The following is a 17,614-nucleotide window of genomic DNA, read 5'->3' as shown; positions in this document are numbered from 1 at the left end:
AAAGTCAAACATTAGATTTCCTTCTCTGCCAGCTAATAGCTTTAGGATTTTAGACAATTTAAGTTAATTTGTATCCTTTTCCTCATTTGTAAAATGAAGTGAATGAATAGTTACTAACTTTATAGAGTTGTTATAAAGATAGAAAACAATACTTGAAAAATACTGATTTCATGCCTTAGAAGACTCTTTCTCTCTCCCTCTTCCTTCCACCTCCCTCTCCCTTCTTCCTCCTCCCCCTCCCTCTCTCCTCCTCTCCCTGTCCCCTTCTCTCTCTCTCTCCCTCCCCTCCCTTCTTTCTCATTCTCTCTCCCCACCCCCTCCAGAAAGAGAGATGGAGAATTTATCTTGACAATCAGACCAATGTTCAAATCCCAACTGAACCATTTATTTACTTTCTCCTTGACCTCGGGAAAATTCTTTGACTTCGGTCTCCTCCTTCAGCAGGCAATAATATACTGTCTCTCACTGTTGGCGACAACAAGCTCATTGCTGGTGACAAAATGTATAAACATCTAGCAAAGTTCCTGATAATGTGGCAGGTTATGATTTCGTTTTCCCTTTACTTCCTCCTTGTCTGGAACACAAACTATCCACAATTTTAATTTTTTTTTTCAAAAAACTGGCAACATACTATGTGCTAATTCACAATTATTAGTAAGTCTCACATTAATGGACAAATAAAGACAAGGTAGAAATAATGTTATAAATGATTTATTAAAACCGTGCATAGTACAAAACAGCTGTGCCAGAGACCCACGTAAAATTGGCTATTTATTTTACTAACTCATGTGTGTCCTGTCTGCTTAGAAGGGATTTAAAGTGGACCCTGGGATCGATGGTAGGGGAGAATGTTTCAGTCCTGGCTTGGCCACTTTCAGTCTCTGCAACCTACAATAGGGTATTGAACCGCTCTGAGCTACAGTTTCCTGATCTCTAAACAGTAACATTGATATAGACTTTACAGGGTTGTTATAAAAATTAAATTAGATACAATGAAATATATAATTAATATATAACCATAGGCAGTGCACAATGTGCTGTGCGTGCTTGGTAACTCTAAGGAGTTGTACATGATTACTGATGATTTATCTTGGGTTCTTTATATTTGATTTGAATCTGTCTGTAGGATGCAGAGCTAAAGGCTAACGCAGTTTTGTGAAGGAGGTGCTTAGCATTTGTGGTTTTGAGTCTGTTCTTTTCTAGCAAGAAGCTTCAGGTGTTCCATCTCACCAAGCCCTATGCCTAGAGCAGTGTGGGCAGCACTGACAGTGGCCTGGCTAAGTACCAGCTTACCAGGAGGGGAACTTGCTTAATTGCCTGAATTCTGGATTCACAAAGCAGCTTTCACACCTAAAGCTGGAGCAGCTCACATCTGTGGCTGTCAAGCTTCTGCCTTGCAGATGAAGAAATCAGCTGTGCCTGCTCCCCACAGGGTACCCAGGGGGTCCGAGCTCATGTATAAAGTCAAAACACACAAGCTCATTTCCATATAGAATACAAATAACATATTCATTTAATAAGATAACTCCTGAAATTTAATGCACATATTATTTTAAGCTCCTGTGCAGGTAATTACAATCTTGCTTAGGAAAAATCGGTGAAACCATTAGATCAAAACCAAACTCCTTTCCTTTTTATTTGCACAGTGTCTTCTCTATGTGCATTCACAATACTTTTCTTAAATACAGTCACCCAGAACAAGGTTTCTCTTTAATTTATGGTAATTTATGATATTACTTCAGGCTATGTACTGTGTGTGTGTGCACGTGCACACGCGTGTGCACAAATGCGGTAGAAAAGAACTGGGAGGAGGGAGGAGTTACTAGCTTTAATGGATATAGATAGGTGTATTATTCAGTTTATAGCTATAAAATGTATTTTTTATTGCTGTGCCATCCAAAGAATCTCTAGCTGCTGATAAGGTGCAGAATTCACAGGATGCTATGCAATAACGTACTATGCTTGACTTCACATCAGAGAGCACCAACAGGGTTCTAATAACGGCATCTCTGATGGTGAGATTTTAATTACTCAGCTACTGCTCAGTATAGCAACTACATACATAAAGAGGGGTGAAAGCACATCTTGGGCAATTTTACAAATTCCCATTATTACCAATTGTGGTGGTTTTGTACTGCCTCAGCTTAGCTAAGCTGCAAATACATTTCCTCAGAATTTCCTTCCCTCTATAATTCCTGGTTAGGGTTAGTCACATGAAATATTTGGGCAAGATATGGAATGTAGAAATAGAAGTAAACAAGCAGTCATTATGCCCTAAGGGTCTGTGAGAGGTGCCTTGGCCACTGCCACTCATACGCAATGTGACTGATCTACTGGCTCATTTCGTAGGTGTGGAGCAGCAGTTGGATCCACAGCTCCTGCAACTTTACCTAGATCTCCTCCAGCTGCCTCAGTTCCTTTGCCAAAAATGTATGCAGCCACATGGCCTCATTAAATACGCTATTTCATTAGACATCCATTTCCCGGTTTATTTTGACCTAGGCTCCAAGTATCAGTAGTCTAAATCAGAGATTGAAATTCAAAGCTAACATAATAATTATAATTCACTGTCTCTTGAGTATAATGTTTTACAAATTACTCACAGGTAGATGGTCCACAACGTCATCCAAAGTATGACTCTTAGTATTAACATTTTTATTGGCATCTGTGCTTCTGTTAATGTTGTTAGTTCTATTGTCTCATTATAGTCTTATTGTTTTGTTGTTATTGTTATTTCAAACATTGTAGGAGGAGGGCAGGTGTCCCAACAAAGTAAGACATGAATTAGCAATGTTCAACTTGTAGCTACTTCAGTCAAGGCCAGACTTACATGAAGTTACTAATTGCTATGTGATATGCTTTTCAAGTTACAGCTGAGAAGTCCTCCCACTCCCAACTCCCAGGTGCTCAGAAAATATTTTCAGAGGAGCTATAATATCTTTACTGCCAGTCTGTAACAATATCTTTTTCATTATCATTAGTGATGCTTCCCTTTTTGTTAAAGATTTGTAATTCCTGAAAACCCCTAGCAAAGTGCCAAATATGCTGGCAGAAGTAATACTGGAAGCTGCTACCTCCTCAGTGGAAATTAATTACATAAATTAATAGTTTTCCTTTTGAAACGCTGACAGCACAGATGAACTGAAACACAGGACACAAATGTTGATGGAGGGAAGGAGAAATGGACTGAGGTGGGACATTGGCCACTGCCCAGATTAGTGAATCTTGATGAACACTGGAGGTAGTAACAGCTGCCACTTCTGTGGTTTTGATATTAAACAACTTTTTCAGATAAACTTTTGTTCCTCCTTAGTAAATTATGGGAACAGGCTTGTCTGAAAGTACCAGGATAACAGGGGGAATAGTTTTAACTTTCATTAGATCTTTGCTTTATCAGAAATATGAGCGATATCTTCACTTTGCTTACCAATGTGCTAATGGAGGGTGGCAATAAGCTTTACAGAGTTGAAGGGTAAAGATAGTTTTGGTGGTGGGGGGGGGGCTGGTTACAGGAGTAAGGTCATTGCAATGCTTATGTAACAATGGCCAGCAAAGAAAATTCCATAAAAAAAAAAAAAACTTAAAAAAGTTCATAGTGTCTTCCTCCAAATTCCTCCTGCACATTTGGTTGTTTCCCTCCAACTTACAAACACTTCACAGTCCCCAGAAAGCAATGCATCTTTCCAATGAAGCACTGAATGTACTGAATCTCCCTTCTCAAGTAGTGGAGATGCCACTTTTCTTTACTTCAGTAGCTCACAACAACAAGCCTTTTCCAATATGCTTTTGTACATCCTCAGTAACTAGTGGAGCAGGCTTGACTTGAATATCCTTGATGAGAGAGCTATCGGTTTTTCAGGTTCTGTGAAATCTTCTTATTGGAGAAGTGTGTCCCCCTGCTCCAGCAATTAGTTTGATTATCCTTCTACTCATTACTCTTAGAGTTTTTCACAGACAAATAAGAATGTGTTTAGGCTATATTATTTTTTAAATACACTTAATTCTGATAACTACTAATTTTCATTCATCGATTGATTATAGGTAGATGATGAAGATATATGGATAGAACAGATGAATGGGTTGAGACAGATATGGATATGGACATATATATAGATATAAACAGATATATTTATGACTATGGGTATAGATATAAATATAGATTGGCATATTTAATAAGATACAAGAGGACAATGAGTAGGACGAAAAGATTTTTGCGGCCTGGAGAATCTGCCTTGGCTCTTGGAAAAGTTCAAAATTTATAAATTCCAATTATAATGGGGGTGGGGGCAACAGAGAAATGAGGGCTGAAAAAAGTGATCGAAATCTTGATCATATAAACTCCTTTCCACAACTACTATTGCCAAAAGTCAAGAATGCCTTGTGAAAAGTTTTCACACTCTGACATTTAGGGTTTCCTCATAACAATTACTGTCTTTCTGACTAACGAGAAACTAAGTCTGCCAGTAGAACAAGTCCCACCCCTATACAGATTCAATCAGCCTTTTATAGCCTAATTTTTTTTTCTAATTCAAATAGAAAATCAATGTCACCAAGTATGTCAGGAAATCCTGTAACAGTAAGAAAAGATACCAAGATGAAAAAGGAGAAAAATAATTCTGGAGTAAACAAAGACAATGCAGACTCAGAAGAAAATGTAAGTACTTTATCTTAAGGGGTATTCAAGATGATGTTGTACTCACCAAACAAGAACCAAATGCTGTGAAAAAGAAATACCAACAGAACAGGATAATTGCTAAAAAAAAAAATAGGATGGGAAGATAAAGGGAATCTTTTTGTGAAGGCAGAAATAATATAGAATCTATGAGAGAGCCGATAAATATGTGAATCATTAACACAAAAGTGCCAACACTCAATTAATATGACTTTTAGCAGCAGAATAGAAAAAATGAAGTAGCATTTCTAATCAAAAATAATAAAATACAGTTTCTCATGAAGGACATGAATATACATACTTAAGGAACCTACTGAGCATGTAAAAAAATAAATTAAAAAACCCAACAAACCTAGACATACTACTTTCAAGTTTTACGAGAGTAATAAGCCCAATAAGAAAATAGTAAAAATGCTTTATATTTATAGTTTCAGCTGCAACATGTAACAAGTTTAAAATGGGCAAAAAGCTGAATAGACACCTCTCTAAAAAAAATATGTAGATAGGAAGCATATGAAAAGATGTTCAATATCACATCATTAGGGAATTTCAGATTAAAACAGCAATGAGATACCACTATAAACTTATTATAATGGCCAAAACCCATAAAACTAACAAACAGCAACCACAGGAGAGGGTATGGAGCAGCAGGAACTCTCGCTTTCCTGGTTGGAATGGAAAATGGCACAGCCACTTTGAAAGACAGTTGGCAGTTTCTTACAGAGCTAAACATAGTCTCACCATATGATCCAGTAAGCACATTCAAAAATATTTGTCCAATTGAGATGAAAGTTTATGTCCATACAAAAACCTGCACGTGAACATTTATAGCAGCTTTGTTCATAATTGACAAAAGCTAGAAACAACCAAGATGTCCTTCAATAAATGAATAGATAAATAAACTATGACACATCCATAAAATATAATATTATTCAACAAGAAAAAAATGATCAATCCTTCAAGCCACAAAAAGGAGTGAAGAAACCATAAATACATACTGCTAAGGTAATGAAGCCAATCTGAAAAAAATTACATATTACATGATTTCAACCATATGACATTCTGGAAAAGGTAAAACTATTGATGCAGTGAAAAATCAGTAGTTGCCTGGAGTTCTGGGGCCAGGGAACTCGGGTGGATGGGGTAAAGAAGTGAGGCTAGCATAGGGTTGAATAAATGAAGCACAGATGATTTTTAGGGTGGTAAAATTCTTCTGCATGATACTGTAATGGTGAATACATGATATGCATTTTTCAAAACCCATAGGAATGTAGAATGCAAAGAGTGAACCTAAGTGTAAACCGTGGACTTTAGTTAATAATAATGAATAATGAATGGTGTTTATTAAACATTTTTCATTAATAATAACAAATGCCCCTACTAAAACAAATTGTTAGAAATAGGAAAAACTGTATATGTGCGCTAGAGGAATACAGGAACTCTCTGCAGTATCTGTAAACCTAAAATTGTTTTATAAAAAGTATAAATTTAAAATGAAAAAGAATAAATACAAGATACTAAAAGCTTTCAGGGAGTTAAAAAATAAAGTAAAATAGTACTCTTTACCTATAAGGATGAGAATCAACCTAGCCTTGGATATATGTTCCATTCCTACCTTTTTATGATAGAAGGTATTAGAAAAATATCTTTAAAATTCTGAATAAATGTATTTTCATATTAGAATTCTATAGCAAGTGGAGTGATCATTCAGTATGAATGTAGAATAAAGACACATCTGTAATGTGAAATTCAGTATATATATTCCCTGCTCTGTTCTAGAAACATACTTAAGCAATTGTGGCGGTTAGCCAAAATAAAGCAAAGTGCCAGAAATGGTAGATCCAAACTCAGGGAAAGAGTAAAATATAAATAAATAAGCTTAGATGGCATGAATTTAAAAATAAGTTGAGTTATTGTCATAGTTTAGGCTGCTATAACTAAGTATTGTAGACTGGGTGGCTTATGAATAACAGAAATTTGTTTCCCACACTAAAGGTATGAGATCAAGGTGCCAACATGGGTAGGTTCTAGGGGGCCTCTTTTCTGGGTTGCAGACTGCTTACTTTTTATTCTATAACTCATGTGGTAGAGAGTAGAGAGGTAACAAGCTCTCTTTTGACCTCATCATTAGGTCCCTACCCTCATGATTTTATCCAACCCTAATTATCTCCCAAAGACCCCCCCATCTCTTAATTCCATTATATTGGAGAATAGAGTTTGAAAATATGAATTTTATAGAAATACAAGCATTTAGTCTATAACAGCCATATAAGCAGTAAGAAACTAAATGGAAGGGTAGTTCTTCTAAAAACTAAGTGTTTGTATAAACATTTAACAATCTTCTAAGTTCCATCTTAAAAGATAAAATGATCTCCCTTGACTGCACCACCATATCTTGAAAGATATATTTAAAATCCATGTATTCATTTCCCACCGCACATTATTATTTTTCAACCCTCTTCAATCAGGCTTCCCAAACTTGACTGATCCTGATCTTGAAAAGATAACTAATAATGTCTCTCTCTGTCCCACAACACTACTTATGCTACTTGAATAATCTCTCCTTTACTGAAAGGCTGTTTTCCCCTGGCACTTGATTGGTTTTGTTTTTACCTCAATAATCCATCTTCCTATACTCCTTCAGGGGCATGTCATCCTCTGAGAGACACAATATTCCATCCCAACTGCCCCTTTCTTTTTTTATATGTTTTTTCAAGGACTCTTGAATTTAAGTACCTTCTTTGCGGCAGTAACTCTCAAAGCTAGATCTCCAGTATCAAATTCTCTGATTTTAGATGCATATTGAAATATCTTTGGCTGAATATTGACATCTTAATCTTAACATAGACAAAAAAATATTGATTTTATATCCAAAACTTGCCCCTTTTCTAGTCTTCCTCATCCCATTAAGTGGTGACAACATCTAACAAGCTAAAATCTAAAAGTAATCTTTGAATCCTCCCTCTCCCTCACAATATTTTATTCAAGCCTTAAGTCTTGACAATTTGCTCTCAAGAAATATGAATTTATCATATTTTTCCTCCATATGAATGAAACAATTTCAACATACCCTCATATTAGGCCTATACTATCAGAATATTCTTCTAGCAGACCTTCTTGCTTCTGCAACTCATTTCTCTAAAAAGCAGCTAAAGTGATATTTTTAATTAAAAAGTAACTCAGGTATGATACTCCTTTGCTTAAAAAGTTTCTAATCACTTCCTGACAAAGAGAATAAAACCCAAGTTTTTACATTTAATACTTTTTAGCTAGTCTGGATTTCTCAAGAAACAGATCTTGAGACTTCTAAATGATGGCATGAAACATGCTTCAGAATACAAACTTTTATGACCTGTATATTTGTATCCCATCAAAATTCATATGTTGCAACTTTAATCCTAACGTGATGGGATTTGGAGGTCGGACCTTTGGGAGGTAAATATGTCATGAGGGTGGAGCTGTCAAGATGAGATAAGTGTCCTTATAAGAAGAAACACAAAAATGACTCCTCTCTTCCATATGGGAGGATACAGCAAGAAGGGCAGCCTTCTGCAAACCAGGAAAAGGATTCTCACCAGACACCAGATCTGCCAGCACCCTGACCTTGGATTGCCTGCCTCCAAATCTGTGAGAAATGTTTGTTCTTTAAGTACCCAGTCTATGGTATTTTCTTGTAGCAGCCCTAACTGATTAAAATACTCTCAGCATTCCTTTGAATATATATTCAAAGGAATATATATATACATATATTGAATATATATATTCAATATATGTATATATATTCATAGGAATATATATATTCAAAAGAATATATATATTCAAAGAAATATATATGTGTGTGTATGTACACACACACACACACATAGATACACACACACACACACACACACACACACACACACACACACATATATTCTGACTCCCATGATTCATTGGTCAAAGGCTGCAGTCAGGTGTTTCTGGACTGCCCAGCTCTCAGAGAGAAAAAACTCTCAGCAAAGAAAAATCTTAGGTGTAGGACAATGTGTACCTCTAGGGGGACTATGAGTGTGGAGATATGATATTTGATATTGTCTGCTACACCTGATTTACAAAGAACAGCGTGCCCTACCTCTGAATCTATTACCTCAAATTTCTTACATGTCCCCTTTTCCCCTGTTACCCTGGTTTCTTTCTGTTAATAAACAAATCGGCTGGTTTCTGTATCTAGCCTAAGCATTAGCATGTCTTTCTAAGACACTTTATCTTTTCTTCCTATAGATTTCTGATTAAGTGTCTGGTTCTGAGGGAACCCTTCTCACAATAGCTAATTAGTTACTCCCTGTTAATTCTTCCCTTAATATCCTGGGTCCTTTGTTTATTTATCTTTATTTCTCTACTGAAATAAAAATCCCCTAATAGTAAGGGCTTGGGTCACTATTATTTCAGAGCAAATTTTAAATTCGAAGATGAATTTTTGTAGAATGAATAAAAATTCTTATCTTACAATTTAAGAAATTAAGAGATGTTATTGATTAAGAGATGATGGCAATGAGAGAAGGCTCTATTAATCAACATCCCTGGCCCCACAATCTGCTGGCTGTTGATATTCAGCAGATCATTAACCTCTCTATACTTCAGTCACTTTGATGGGATAATAATAGTGCCCACCTAATGGGGCTGTTTGTTATGTGTAATTGATATGTATACAGTGTTTAGAATAACCTTATTCATAAAACACATTTTAAAAAGAGATAAAAGCACCTATATTTGGTAATTGGGTTGAATGCAGAGAATGTTATATTCTCAAGTATCAAAATAAGAAATTAGATAATTTCAAAAATTGAAATATTGGGATATAAACATATTATTTTAGAAATATAGAGCTAACTAGCAAAAGAAAAAGATCAGATAAAATTCTTCAAGGAACCAATTTAGAAATGAGAAGCCATGATGCAGAAACTAGATGATTTATTTAACATTATTCAGGTATTATTTAGATTATGTACTTTTGCAAAAGTGCAAATATTTTAAAATAAACTAAATACAATGAATAAAAGCCACAGACTGAGAGGAAAGATTTGCAAAAATGCATTTGATAACGGTCTGTTTTCCAAAGTACACAAAGAACTCTGAATACTCAATGATAACAGCCTAATTTTAAAAAAAATGGGCCAAAGGCCTTAACAGACACCTCGCCAAAGAAAACACGCAGATGTCAAACAAGCATGTGAAAAGATGCTCCACATCATATGTCATCAGAGAAATGCCAACTAAAACAATGAGATACCACTACATATTTTTTAGAATAGCCAATATCCAGAATGCTGACAACAGCAAATGCGGACTAGGATGGGGAGCAACAGGAACCCTTTAATGCTGGTGGGAATGCAAAATAGTATAGCCATTTTGGAAGACAGTTTGGCAGTTTCCTACAGAGATAAACATACTCTTATAATATGATCCTGCAAAAATATTCCTTAGTATTTACCCAAAGGAGTTGAATACTTATGTTCATACAAAAACATATACATGGATGTTTATAGTAGCTCTTTTATAATTACCAAATATTAGAAGCAATCACAATGTCCTTCAGTAGGTGAATGAATAAATAAACTATGGCATATCCAGACCACGAAATATTATTTAACACTAAAAATAAATTAGCTCTCAAAATATGATAAGATGTGGAGGAAACTTAAATACATATTACTAAATGAATAAATCAATCTGAAAAGGCTACATAATGTATAATTTAACTGTGTAACATTCTGAAAAAAGGCAAAAGTACAGAGAAAATAAAAAGATCATGTTTGCCAGGGGTTAGGGAAAAGGGAGGAATAAATAGCCCGGACACAGCAGATTTTTTAAATCAGTGAAAATACTCTGTGTGATAGCAGAATGGTGAACACAAGTTACTAAACATTGCCAAAGCCCACGGAATCTATAACACCAAGAATGAACCTTAATGTAAACTCGGGGCTCTGCATAATGATGTATTAATGTTAAGTTCATTAAAAGTAACAAATGTACTCATTATGAGTGGAGATGGTAATAATGGGAGATGCAATGCATGTGTGGGCAGAAGGTACATGAGAACTTGTACTTTCTGCTGTTTTACTGTAAACTTAAAACTGCTCTGAAAATAAATTCTATAGATAGGTAGGTAAATAGGTATATAGATAGATGGTAGGTAGATGATGATAGATTAGAAAGATGATGATAGATAGATGATGATGACAATGATAGATGGATGATAGATAGATAGATAGATAGATAGATAGATAGATAGATAGAATTACAAATATTACTATCCTTTTAAGAACAGGATATCCAATGAGAGAGCATAAAAAAGTATTAGACAAAAACCTAGAAGTTTTTAGAAATTTCCTAAATAATAGACTCATTTCTTGATCTTGAACTTTTAAGTCCTCATTTGCCTAAATAACATCTATGAATAAAGTACCAGCTCAACTCTTAGATTTATTTTAACTCTCAGAGAGAAAAAACTCTCAGCAAAGAAAAATCTTAGGTGTAGGACAATGTGTACCATTTAAAGATGAACATTCTAAAAATTTACTAGATAAAAATTCTTAAACTGATTTTATTCTCCTGTAACATGATTATTATTTGCTATTACAAATTTTTCATAAATATTCTATGTTTGAACAAAATGAAACCAATCATAGGGTATTTTTTTTCAGCATGGATTAACAATGCATAAGTCAGGGTAAACATTTATGATTAATAAACTAGCTTACTGCAAAACAAATGCATACATGTTGAAATTTCACAATAATAAAATGCACACTATAGAAAATGATTCCCTAGTAAAATTAATGTTTTATATGAATTGTTAATATGTATCATTTATATTTTTTCTATGTATATACCTCATTCATTTAGCAATATTGAGTTTTGTCTACCTCAGACACTATGCTAAACACTTGACATAAAACGATTAGAAACAGTAGACATTTTTCCTACTCATATGGAACATCCTGTATAAGAAATATGTTAACCCAATAATAATAATATTTACAATGGTGATACAAAATTTGATACTCATTGGTAAGGAAAGGTACATCTCACTATAAGGTGAATAATTACAGATACTTTCCATAATTTGGTAGGATCCAAGAAAGCTATTATTATAACTACTCAAAATTATGACTAGATACTGTTTAACAAATAAACATTTTTCAGTTATAAAAATAATTTAGATATTTGTGCTGCAAGTACACATAAATCTACTTCATTCTGTTTTGTCTGTGACTTCTGTTTTTCATATCCTTTGTAGGTGCATATTTTGCATATTAACAAACTTTCACAATGTGATCTTTCATTACTCCATAATTATGAGAATCTGCTTCATTGGACATTTGTTACCTGTCTACTTCCTGACTCCTACCTATTTCTTGATTTTGGTAATGTGCTTAATTATTCTTGATTCCTAGTTATGCTAAACCATTGTCTAACTGGATTTTTCCATGAGATACTCCTATTGCTAGCACATGTTTTTGGCTTTTTGTTTTGTTTTCATTTTTTAGCAATCTTGTTTTATCTTTTAATGTCCAGTCTGTTTTTCAGTTGACCACTAATCAAGGTTCGAGGTCCATGCAAGTGAAAAAAGCTGAAAGCAGAGGATTTTAAGGAAAAAACGATTTCTCCTTTACTATGAAAAAGTACCGCCCCCCACCCTTTATAAGATAAACAATAGTCCCCCACCTCCACTGGGCTTCAACCAAGGATAGACCACCTTTCTTTGTAACTGTCCAATAAGCTTGATTCCTCTTCTGTGTGGATAGCTCTCCCACACAGCAACTTGTGAATAAATGCTTGCAATTAATTTTAATTGTTCTTTTAAAAAGTTAATATTTATTTAAACCCCTGTCCCTATAGCTGCTGAGTTCACAAAGTCCAGTGAAAGTATTTTATAGTCATAGCACAATGGCTGAGGTACCAGGATACACCACCTTCTGACATATAAAATTATATGAAGATTTTTTTTTTCTAAAAATTTTCAGAGATCTTAGATTCTCAAATTGATTAAGAAAATGTTGAATTATTTCTCAACAGTTCGATAGTTTAACAAAACATTCAAGTGCCCACTATGAGTCATACATTGTGGTTGGTTCTAGTTTTGCAAAGACAAACATAAAATAAATCCAACCCTGGAGGTACAGTCTTACTAGATAAAGAAATAAATATATCTTATGATACCTTTAATGATACAAAGAAAGGGACAATTAGCTTTATCAGACCTATATCAGGAAAGGCTCAATATAACAACAACCCTCACATTTTACATTCTCACAAAACTCAGCTGTACACACCGTGCCACTTCATATAGTGAAATCACTATATTTCGCTCATGTTGCTTCTGCTTGGAATGCCTATTCTTGCTTGGCCTTTCCGGAAAATGATTATTCAACTTTTGAAGCCACAAATGGATTTGAAATATTCTGTGTGGAGATGGAAGAGGGAAAAAAATAGAACGAAACGAGGAGGACTATTGGCAACACAGGAGCCAGAATACAAAAGGGTTTATATGCCATATTGGATAGAGGTCTTAAGCTTTTCTGAAACTATTAGAGAGCTATTGCATGTTTGTAGCCAGATGTGATAAGTCTGACATCAGTTGGGACAATATAGGAGGTTAAAATAAGACTAGAGGAAATCTCATTGTAGTCTTTTAGCAGTAAAAAAGCACTGACCAATTTTGTAGAATTAAAGGAGTGATAAGTGAAGGGTTGAAGGGAATATTCAAGAGACATTCTCCACTGGTATTTTCATATCTTGAATTGTTTGGATATGTGTCATATGATTGAGGAAGGCTTCAAATAAGTGTGACATGGGAAATTATAATTGACAATATGGCATTTGAGTGTCAAATGTATTATGTTTACTATGTTCCTATTAGGTAGATATGAACACAAAATAAATCAAATTCAAAATGGAATTCTGAGAATTCTGCAAAAGAAATTAAAATATTATGAAGAAAGAAAAAAGAGTTAGAAGCCATTTCCACTTAGGAATATCAAATGTCATTTTCTTAAAAAAAAAAAAAAAAAAAAGGATGACTTTCGTTGGGCTTTCAAGGGTAAGTGAGCTTTCAGGATCTGGGGAATATGGTCAGAAGTGCACCAAGACCAAGAACTTGGACATGTATCTGAGTAACAGGGAATCATTTTCATCACAATTAATGAAAGAATATTGACGGGGCATACCATTAAAGTTATGGGGCATGGATTTTGGAGTAAGATAGCTTGAGGTACAAATTATAATTCTCGCTTTCTACTAAAAATTTGAACAATATTTTTAAAGTCTTAAAATTTCAACTTCCTAATATACTCACAAGATAATAATACATATCTTATACATAATAAATGATAAGCACTGAATAAATACTATAATTAAATAAAAGCACTATAAACTGTAAAGATCTAATAGCTTTATTGTTATGAACACATTAAAAGTATTTGGTTCTAATAAAAGACTATAGATTTTTAAAAAAATCTTGTTGCTCTTTAATTTCAAGAAATACCAGAATTGACATTTCTAATGGACTATAATGGCCTATACAGTTAATGGCAATGCTTTCCCCACTTTTTCTTTATTATTATATAGATGCTTCAAACCAGATAAATAAAAGACTGTTCAACTGTTGTTGAAACATAAATACAAATATTTTTATCCTCCATTCAGTCTATTTCAAGATATATTTAAAATATTTCAAGTCACTAAAAATGTAACTCACCTAAAATTATGTAAAACTATCTCTTTACCATTTTTGAAAATATATTTTGGTTAAAATAAATGAATGTTTATTTATGAACTAATATAGGTGGACTATGTAACATGTTTTTCCTGCTACAAATTTAACCTGAGCTTGACAGCCACAGAGTTATTGATTAGATATCATCAGTCCTGACATATACAGAGAGAACATAATTTCATTTTATAGGCTGCTATGCTGTTAGACAGAATTCATTTTATGAAATGGCTATTGCTAGGTTTTTTATTATAACTACTTTGAAGAATTTGTTTTATATTAGAATAATATTTTCTTATACTACATTGGTTTTCTAATAGCTTATCATTTGTAAATAATTTAATAATGACCTGTTTTATGTACTGTAGCATGGGACACTTGGCAGAATTTATCAGGTCCATCCAGGTATGTATTTAGTTTTTATATTAGAAAGATATTCGTCTTATCTGTGTGTGTGTGTGTGTGTGTGTGTATGTGTGTGTGTGTGTGTGTGTAAAAATAATACATAGATGATAGATAGATAGAGAGATAGATAGATAGATAGATAGATAGATAGATAGATAGATAGATAGAGATGATAGACAGATAGATGATTGATAGATGATAGATAGATAGATAGATAGATAGATAGATAGATAGATAGATAATATATAGATGTATATGAATACTCTCAAAACCAAGAGTCATTACTTTAGGACTTTATATTATTTGGCATTATTTTTAATTGATCCAACATATAGCGTTGCTACCTGTTCCCACTGAGGTTTTGAAGTAGAATAGTATGTCCCAGACAATTTCACATTCATTATATTATAATATAAATAGATAGATAGATAGATAGATAGATAGATAGATAGATAGATAGATAGATAGATAAAAAAAAGACCTGGTCCCAAAGCTCAAAGCTCCAGAAACTCATAAACCACCTACAGACCAGAAAAAATCATGGTGCTATTTGAAACAAGAAATTAAATTTTGCTGTTTCAACAGAAAGGAAATACTCCAGTCATCTTGGGAAGAATATCAACACTATCCTAGAAACTAAATGAACAACTCTGCCTAACAATCATCTTCAGTTGAGTCTTGACAATACAAAAACAGTGATGATGCCCTTTGCCTTTTATAAAACTATTTTGAATTCATCACTCAGTAAGGGAAGTGATTGAGTGAGTAATACTCAACATGCCAATGACTGAAATGACTTCTTTCGCCATGTAAATTTTAATTTATTTTGGAGCAATCTGCATCCCAAATCCATAACACTCTCAGCTGAATGGCTTGACAAGTGAAGACTGACACTTTCTCCTAATTATCCTGTTCTCTGTGTGGGAGAAAATATCCCACTGATTTTTATTGAAGTATAATTATTATATAGAAAATTGTACATATTTAATGTTTACATCTTGATGAGTTTGGATGTATTTATGTGATACCATCATCACACCCAAGGTACTAAACATATCCATCACTTTCAAATTTTTCCTTGTGTTCATTTGTGTTTTGGGAGGGAGTATGTGATCGTTTTTGGTTTTGGTTTTGGTAAGAACATTTGATATTTATCCTCTTAACATATTTAAAAATATATGTCCTTAATCCAAAACATTCACCTTTTCTCCTCCTCTTCTACTCTCTCCTCTTCCTTTGCCTATTCACTTCATAAGAACACACACACACACACACACACACACACACACACACGCACGCACGCATTTGCATGTGCTTTCTTGCTTATTGTTGAGACTAACATGATGATTACTTATGTAGCCACCAATAAATCACCTGAATGTAAATGCTCTAAATGTATGTTTGCACACATTAAAAAGAGCAAGATGTAAAAAAAACAAAAAGTGGGTGATTTTGCTGATAAAAAAAGGTATTAATTTTATATGTGGCAATAAATTTGATGATATTTAATGGTATACATACATTTTTAAAAGTATTATTTCTTTCTAATATCTATATGACTCTGATCTTATAGCATTAGAAATAAAACACACATTCTAGAATTTCTTTCTTCTGTTTATGTTGAGTTCTTTACAGAAAAACTAAGCCAAGAACATAATGTACTCTTTTTTTGATGAATAGTTCATTCCATTTTAAAAGGAAAATCCTTCCTTTCAAAAAGCAGTAAAATAGAATTATTTAAAAAATAACTCCATCTGGCTCATTGGGGAACATCATTTAAAGCTGTATGCTCAGTCTAAAGCATTTTACTTGCTCATGAAATAAATATGTGTACATATACTACATATTTCAATTTCAGTTTCAGTGTACGATATTGAGCTTGAGATTTGATGGTTACATAATGATACTGAGAGTGCTCCCAGGAGCATCAATATTGAATCTACATTATCTGTTTAGAGTCAGAAAATAATGACCAGCCAAAGGTGGCCTTGTTGTTGATGTTACAGATTAAGTCCTGATTATGTATAATTAATATTCACATTAATTTACTTTTCTTTCTTTCTTTTTTTCTTTTTTGCATCAACTTAGGCCTGTTTGCTACAGCCTTGCGACCTTGTATTTTCATTTGAAGCCATTGTCTAGGGGAAATAAACTTGAACAATATTAGAGCCGTCTGGTGATGTTCCCCTGCCTCTCACTCACTGCTACTTGTATATATGGTAACATCGCCAGGAACTCCCAGTCCAGTAGCATGCACAATACATGCTTAACCTTGGAGCTCTTGTCATTGATGAAGGGCTGGGATCAAGTGGTACATTCTTTGACATGGTTATCTGTTGGAGATAATAAATCAATAAAAATATACTGTGATTCCTCTGTCTGGAATCCTTCTTGGTCTGAGCATAGGCTATCAAGAACTCAGTTTTCTGTCTCTTTATTTCTCATTACTTGACATAATAAAGAAAATGAAATATATTGAAGGGATCCCCGTCTGTCTCTCCTGCTCCCTTTATTTTTCATCTTCTTCTTGAAAGGGAGAAAACTGAGAGCCCAATAAATATAGCCGAGGGAATGAAGCCTGTGTTGTTGCTATACTGCACATATTCTTATAGCCTTCTAAATCGTAAAATGTTAACAGCAAAACTAAATCTTGACATGTTGATAGCTAAAACCATACTGCAATATGGCACATCAATTGCCTGTTACGTTTTTGAAAATGAAAAAATATTCTCTTCTGTACCATTAACATAAATCATACTGGTTAAAACACTTTAATACTCCAG

The sequence above is a fragment of the Rousettus aegyptiacus genome, unplaced genomic scaffold (assembly GCF_014176215.1).
Source record: "Rousettus aegyptiacus isolate mRouAeg1 unplaced genomic scaffold, mRouAeg1.p scaffold_m13_p_1, whole genome shotgun sequence".
Lineage (NCBI taxonomy): Eukaryota > Metazoa > Chordata > Mammalia > Chiroptera > Pteropodidae > Rousettus > Rousettus aegyptiacus.
The sequence above is the reverse complement of the archived record's forward strand: the minus strand, read 5'-3'. Positions refer to the sequence as shown.